Genomic DNA, 8,348 nt, shown 5'->3' with positions numbered 1-8,348 from the left:
TTGAAAAGTGTGTTTAGTTTTCTGAATAACCAAACAAGTACTCTAAAATTTTCAAAAAACTGAGTTTGAAAAACAATAACCAAACAAAGTGAATTATTTTTTGAACATTGTAGAAAGTAAAGAAGGAAATATGTTATCAATAATAATAATAACAAAACATATTTTTATTTATTATATGACGTCTCACCACTATATTGATAACAAACATTAATAATAAAATCCATTACAATAATACAACAATAATACATCAGATGATAACATGTGATCACAATAATTTTTTATAGTTGTACAAAAGTACTCAAAATGATATATAAAAAAATATATATGATCCATATTCAATTTTTATATAGTAAAATTCACACTTAATCTCAACCACACATTATTTTTTTAAATCAATTCATCACCCAAACTATGTACTATTCTTTTAAGTAATATTCACATTTTCAAAACCTACCCAAACAATACTCTGAGCGAACTCATCATCATTCTTGTTATTGTCATGCTCACCCCCTCCACTAACCACTATGCAACTCTGGTCTAGTTTTTTATATTTGCAAATTTAAAAAGACAATGTTGGGGAAATAAAAAAGTACTGTTAGAGTTTTAAAGAGTTAAAAATAAAAAATGAAAAAAATGTGTGGTTTCTTATTCCATATATGGGTGATAATTTTTTTTTTTAAATCCATAAATTATGGAACAGTGTGACACCCTAAATATTTAAGTAATACCACAATCCACAACGATTATTAATAAGAATAATAAGAATAATCCGTAATAGTGAAATAAAATAATTAATTTTATGATGGTATGCGATAAGTATAATTTAATTTATTATAGAATTAACTAGGATCAATGTAAGATGAAGGAATAATAATAATAATAATAATAATAATAATGATAATAATAATAATAATAAGAAGAACAATAATAATGGAAATAATAAAATAATTAAGCTATACGTGCTATGTAAATTAATTTGCCATTGTGGTTATCAAATATAAGATGAAGATAATTATTTGGGGCTAAGTTCATCACTAATTAATGTGAGAAGATTAGCATGTATAGATTAGTTAAACAAATTAAGTAATAATTAATTACGAAGATTTGCAAACATGTCAAGAAGAATGAATAGGAGCCATTTGTAACACCTAGGATTAGGGGGGAGGTGATTCATCACCTTAGGGCCATTAGGTAGGATAAGTCATCACCTAGTTACATGTATAAAAAGGGGAGAGGTGCTGTGAAGTAGTGCTAACGAAAAACAAAGAAGAAGAAGAAGAAGAAAAAAAAAAGAAAAAAAAAAGAGAATCAGCAAAAATAGAGAGCAAGGGAAGGGTCGAAAACCAACGAAAATAGGAAGGAATTAGTAAAACTCAATATTAAAGTAAGTTATATTATACATTGAGTCACCATAATATATTTTACGTATGTTTTGGGTTACCATAATTTATTTTACGTAATCTTTGTTTTATAAATTATATTAATGTTTTGATTACGTTAATTATTTTCTAAACTCTATTTGCTTAAATTGAGACTCATGGATATGTTTTCTTAACTTTTAGAAATTATTTGACAATGATTTTATAACCAATTATATTTTGTAAGTACCACTATGAGAGTCTTGTGCCTTAAGGGACTTAAATAACCATTGGCCTCTATTTGGCCACTTTGTGATCCTTTGTTTGGCCACTTTGTGATCCTCTGTTTGCCACGGATCCATTGACCTCTGTTCTGTTCTGTTTTATACCATGGTTATGGTTATTTATTTACATAATTTCTGTATTTCAGTTTATGCCACTTAAATAATTTGTTTATTCAAATTAAGTTATGTAAATATTTTAGCCTAACGAACTATCCATGGTTATTTTGTGTTCCCTATACTCTTGGTATAATATTTCTCACTTTACTGTATGCTTATAGTTGTCATTGTTTCAGGTGATGAGATGTAAAGAAGACCCGTAACCTCATATAGTGGAACCCGTACAAGAATTGAGGCTGATCCGTTATTTTGTTTTTTTCCTTTTCTTCATTTTGTTTTTTACTAAGGGTTGGTCACTGAATAAAAAATAAATAAAAACCCTATAGATGTACTCTCTTTTATCAAAATAGTCGAATGAAGTTAATTTTATATTTAATTATTTTCTTACTTCCATTTTGCCTCTGCCTACGCGCTACTTAATTTGTTACGATTAGAATTATTTAGTAAGTTGCGATTCCAACCCTATGCCCCTGGGGTTGGGTCGTGACCAAGGTGGTATCAGAGCAACGGTTAGACATATTAAATAAAATAAACTAAGAAATAAATATTTACCTGTGACGTTACACAACAACAAAAAAGGCCTTTGGTGATAGACTGATTTTGCCTCCAAACATCAAATTTTCGTCACTAAAGTGATCAGTAACGAAAAAAATTTGTCACCACATTTGTCGCCTATACGTTGTCACTAAAAGTACCTGGTGACGAAAAACAGTTTCACCGCTTATTTTTCATTTTTGGCGACGAAATGTTGTGTCTTCAAATATTGCATTTTTCGTCCTCTATAACATCAATTTCGTCACCAAAACTAAATAATATTTTATTTTAATTGTTTTTGGTGATGAAATATTTCGTCACCAAATAGATTTTAGTAACGAAAGTTTTCCTCACCAATGATATGGATTAAGGTGACAAAAAAATTCATCACTAAAATGAACAGAAAAGAAAATTCTTCAATGACAAAACATTTTGTCACCAAATATTTCAATTTAGTGATGAAATATTCAGTAAATGTGACGAAATTATTTGTTTGGTACTATATCATTAGTGACAAAATTATTCGTCATGTTTTTTGAAAACTAATAGCGACATTTTTTTTATTTCGTTGCTAATAAAAATTAATTTTTTTTTAAAATGGGGGTACTGTTGTCAAATTAAATTTTTTCTTTTCAGTAAAAATTTCATGCGCATTTCAATAACCTGTTCAATAAAATATCTATTACAAATCAATACAAAAATCTGTTCATTTTCATAAACATCACAATCGAATTTCAGCACTATCCACAAAAATACAATATGAACTGCATGCAGATTATAAACATATCTACTAATATCCACAAAATATCAACCGCATGTGGATTACCAAACACGTTTCCTAATAAATCCACAAAAAACATGTCCACTAATATCAACAAAAATAAAATATCAAGTGCGGATTACCAAACATGTCCTATAATACCAACAAAAATATAAAATTTACAACGCAACCAAAATACATGTAAGGTAATATGAACAAAAACACAAAATGAGCTAGCTTCTGCTCTCCAAATTACCAGACATGTCCATATCAAATCTCGAATCTGCAAAAAAATGAAACACAAAAAGAAAAGAAAAAATAATTCAACTTAGACAATTATTATCTTATCAATTAAATATACAATTTAACATGCATTTTTCGACTTAGTTTTCAAATCGAGAGTCCCGTGCTAGTTTCGTAAGTTTTCACAACTTACATTGGTCCCTCCCGAGGTGTTTGAGGTGTTCCCAGGGCATTCTCGCGCCTGTTACACGATTTTGGCCCCCAATGGCCTATTTGCAAGCTTAAGTGTTGAAAAATTCATTTTTGGACTTAGTTTTCAAATCGAGAGTCCCGTGCTAGTTTCGTAAGTTTCCACAACTCATATTGGTCCCTCCCGAGGTGTTTGAGGTGTTCCCCAGGTTGTCTCGTGGCTTTTGCATGATTTTGGCCTCCGATGGCCTATTTTTCAAACTTAAGTGTGAAAAAAATACATTTTTGGACTTAGTTTTCGAACCGGGAGTCCCGTGCTAGTTCCGTAAGTTTTCACAACTCACATTGGTCCTTCTTGAGGTGTTTGAGGTGTTCCCTGGCCGTCTTGTGGCTTTTGCACGATTTTGGCAGCCGATGGCCTATTTTTCAAACTTAAGTGTGAAAAGGTGCATTTTTGGACATAGTTTTCGAAGTAGTTCCGTAAGTTTTCACAACTCACATTGGTCCCTCTCGAGGTATTTGAGGTGTTACTCGGGCCGTTTCGTGGCTGTTGCACGATTTTGGCCTCCGATGGCCTATTTTCAAGCTTAAGTGTGAAAAAGGGTATTTTTTGACTTAGTTTTTAAATCGGGAGTCCCATGTTAGTTTCGTAAGTTTCCATAACTCACATTGGTCCCTCCTGAGGTGTTTGAGGTGTTCCCTAGGCCGTCTCATGGTTGTTGCATGATTTTGGCCTCCAATGGCCTATTTTTCAAGCTTAAGTGTGAAAAAGGGCATTTTTTGACTTAGTTTGCGAACCGGGAGTCTCGTGCTAGTTTCGTAAGTTTTCACAACTCACATTGGTCCCTCCCGAGGTGTTCCCTGGGCCATCTCGTGGCTGTTGCACAATTTTATCCTCCGATGGCCTATTTTTCAAGCTTAAGTGTGAAAAAGTGCATTTTTGTACTTAGTTTTCAAACCGGGAGTCCCGTGCTAATTCTGTAAGTTTTCACAACTCATATTGGTCCCTCCCAAGGTGTTTGAGGTGTTACTCGGGCTGTCTCATGGCTGTTGCACGATTTTGGCCTCCGATGGCCTATTTTCAAGCTTAAGTGTGAAAAAGTACATTTTTGGACTTAGTTTTCAAACTGGGAGTCCTGTGCTAGTTCCGTAAGTTTCCACAACTCACATTGGTCCCTCCCGAGGTGTTTGAGGTGTTCCTCGGGCCGTCTCGTGACTTTTACACGATTTTAGCGCCCGATGGCCTATTTTCAAGCTTAAGTGTGAAAAAAGTTCTTTTTTTGACTTAGTTTTCAAACTGGGAGTCTCGTGCTAGTTTCGTAAGTTTCCAAAACTTAAATTGGTTACTCTTGTGGTGTTCGAGGTGTTCCCCAAGCCTTCTTGAGGCTTTTTCACGATTTTGGCCCCTAGTGGCCTACTTTCAAGCCTAAGTGTAAGAAAAGTGCAATTTTAGACTTAGTTTTTAAATCGAGAGTCCCGTGCTATTTCTGTAAGTTTTTACAATTTACATTGGTCCCTCCTGAAGGGTTCGGAGTGTTCCCCGAGCCTTCTCATGGTTGTTTCATGATTTTGACCCCCCGATGGCCTATTTTCAAGCCTAATTGTTGGAAAAGTACATTTTTTGACTTATTTTCGTGCCTAAGTGTTGGAATAGTGCAAATTTCAAAGTAGTTTTCAAATCGGGAGTCACGTGCTTGTTTCGTAAGTTTGCACAACTTATGTTGCTCCGTCTCAAGGTGTGTGTGATGTTTCCCGGGCCTTTACATGCATATTTCACTATTTTCCTGAGACCTTTCGCGCCAAAATGTCATTGTAGTTTTTTATTCTACCCTAGTTGAAGAAGAAATTTTCTACTAAATTAACATAGAAACATAATGTACTAACCAAGAAGCTTGCTACATCACTCGGATTGCCTTGTAGATCAAACTGATCCTGCAAAATCAAATTTTGTTCACATACACAATTAGATGTACTAGTAACTAACTATGAAACACAACAGCTAGGCTATAGGAGTAACTCCACAATCCCTATCCACATAACACACATGAAGCACAACACACACACACACACACTAACTAGGAGCAACCACGTGATATGACTCATCAAAGGTTTATATAAAGGAGACTGTTATGTGATTTATAGGACCAGGTTTTTAGAGAAATATATGGTTGTGGTGTCATATTTACCTCCAACCAGTTGGACTGCCAAGAATCTATCAATAAGATTCACACTCAGATATAAGGTCTCATCTATTAGTTCGAACTTGTAGTGCACCTGTTCATCTATTGATCAAACGGTTATGGTTATCAAGGCTGTCTACAGTTTATATCCTGGAAATTAATTAAGCCACATACTAATATAGCATTTCATATACCTCAATGAGCCAGTCAATCAGAATACCTCTCATCCTTTCATTAATGTCAAATTGTTGTCCCATATAGTTTGGCAAGACACAGCTAGAACTCTACATTTAGAATCCAAAAAATATTGCTTAGTTTTATAAACAAACAAGCCCTATGAAACTGTGGGCGGGGTTAAAAAAAAAAGTTACATTTCACAAATCTGTGTCTCAATGATAAAACTGTTTTAGCCGAATGGTTACTGATATAAAGTGATCCTCTAAAAGAATGACAATTGAAACCACAACTTTGGTAAGAAAACCAAATTAGCTGCGTTCAAAGTATGATCTAGTGCACCAACACAACAAATCCATCAAGTTTAGTGATAAATAGATGTATCAGTCCAAAGTAATGAGAAAATTATGTTTAACAGTTTGGAAGGAAACATTCAAGCAAGTATACTGGAAACTACAAACTACCTCAACTTTCTTGTAGTAGGCATATATGTCATTAATATACTCAGCAACAGCAAGTGGATTCCTTTTATCACTGCTCTCTATGTCAGCAACTAGCTTATTAGTTGTATTTTCCATTTCAACCTCCTTCCAAAAAATAAAAATAAAAAAATGTATAACTTTTTCTATAAGACCATTGCCCCTGCTAGAGAAATTAACTCAATCTTTATCGTAAAAAGAATATAACTACCATCCGATATATTTCCTCCCAGCATTGCCTCAGTGTGCTGCACAAACATTAGGGCAGGGGAGTCCCCAACAATCTTGTAGATGATCTATGATGCTACAATCTCTTGATTCAGTCAGAACGGGAAGTGATTGGACCACTTTTTTTGTTTCCTATGGATAAGTATCATGATTAAAACCAACCCAATATGTATATGTACTCTAATAAAGTAAATTAATTTCTCTGTTCTCACAGAAAGTACCTCAGGTAATGGTTGCTTCTGTTTACCAGCCATTTTTGCAGCAAACTTCCTGTAGTAACCGAAAGAATCAAACGCACAAAGCTCAATGAGGGCGTAAAATTTTTGAGTACATCATCAGAACCAACTGAAGAGGGTTAGTTACCGACCTAGTAATTGGTCTATTTGCCGAAATCGGCGGGATAGGCATGTGGTTCTTGTTAGATGGTGCATTGTTTCTGAATATTAAAGATTTGAATGAAGGAGATCAAAATGGGTACTCAGAAAGAAGACTCTTGGTGGACTATCAAAGAAAAGGGTTTAAGAAATTACTCAGACAAGGCTGGTCTCTTGTTCACTTCACCAGGGTAAGGATACGCTCCAACTATGTTGCGATTAATCATACTCAACGCTCTCTGGTAGTGCCTCATTCATGCTGCTAACTTTCCAACTCTCAGATGTAATCCCCCTATAATAGATCAGAAAAAATTCCCAATGTAGTTAAAATCAGGGTTTAAACCCTTAAATCAATGGGTATTATTATAAACCAAATGATTCATCTTAATACATATCCAAGAGGGGAAACAAACTCATACACGGTTCAAATTTAAAATTACCTTGAATATTTGCAGGCCTGATTACACCTGGATGATTCTCATCTAATCCAACTATTTTGAATGTCTACAAAGAAAGGAAAAGAGAATGTAAAAATCCAATCATAAGCACAAGAAATCATTCAATAATTCAACGGCCAAAATGCACAAATTTGATTGAAAAAACATCGGAAATCAAAAGGAAGCGCAATCAAGAAGAATAGGGATAGGTAAAGAAAACCCAAATCATAAAATTGAAGAACTCAACCTAGAAATCAAGAATCTCTCAAGAAGTCCATATTTGATTTCAATCAAACAAGCACAGACATATTTTGATGTCATATTTACCTTGGAAATGCGATGTCGGCGGCGGTACTGAAAGATGAGAAGGGGCGACGACAGCGGGGAATAGAAGGGCAGAGAGGAGGAAGGAGAGTTATTTTGTGTGTGTGTGTGTGTGTGTGTGTGTGTGTGTGTTTTGAGAGAGAGAGAGAGAGAGAGAGAGGGAAATAAGTTGACAAAAGGTGGGAAAAAATTTGTGTTTAGTGTGAGTTTCAAATCAATTTTTCACCCTTATATTTGATTGCTATATTTGGTTTTAGTTTTCAATAATCAATTCTAATGCCACATTTGAATACACATTCGAATGCATATTTTTTTGAATTTTGAATTTGCGAATTGAGTTGTCTGCCCGGGCATCCCTGGATATCCGAGCGGTTAACCGGAACAATGTTTTTTTTTTTTTTTGAAATTACAACCTATTATTTGAAAACAAAAAATTTATTTGTTTTTGATATTTTTTAATATATAAATTATTTTTTTTAGATCGCTTTCAAACAAAACAATTAAAAAAAAATTGAACCAAATATACAATCAAAAGTAATTTTAAAAAACTAGCTGAATATTTTTTTAATATTTTAAATAAAAAAATATTTTCAAAATTTTTTAATTTAAAAAAAATTAATTTTTTGAATTAAATTTTAAAAAGAGTTTGGTTATATACTTTTAATAG

The 8,348-nt window shown here is 33.6% G+C and overlaps 1 pseudogene across 1 annotated transcript; it reads right to left on the bottom strand.

Annotated features, from left to right (window-relative positions):
* Positions 1-3,046: 3,046 nt before the first annotated feature.
* Positions 3,047-7,879, bottom strand: LOC145807992 (G2/mitotic-specific cyclin-1-like; annotated as a pseudogene). Its single transcript, XR_014351451.1, has 11 exons — positions 7,685-7,879; positions 7,361-7,424; positions 7,077-7,212; positions 6,914-6,982; positions 6,768-6,816; positions 6,530-6,678; positions 6,304-6,426; positions 5,860-5,949; positions 5,672-5,767; positions 5,370-5,417; positions 3,047-3,336 (listed from the first exon to the last, which is right to left on the bottom strand). The product of XR_014351451.1 is annotated as a G2/mitotic-specific cyclin-1-like (transcript).
* Between the last annotated feature and the right edge of the window lie 469 nt (positions 7,880-8,348).

Source organism: Camellia sinensis, chromosome 14 (genome assembly GCF_055761805.1).
Source record: "Camellia sinensis isolate YWXY chromosome 14, ASM5576180v1, whole genome shotgun sequence".
NCBI lineage: Eukaryota > Viridiplantae > Streptophyta > Magnoliopsida > Ericales > Theaceae > Camellia > Camellia sinensis.
The sequence above is the reverse complement of the archived record's forward strand: the minus strand, read 5'-3'. Positions and strand labels throughout refer to the sequence as shown.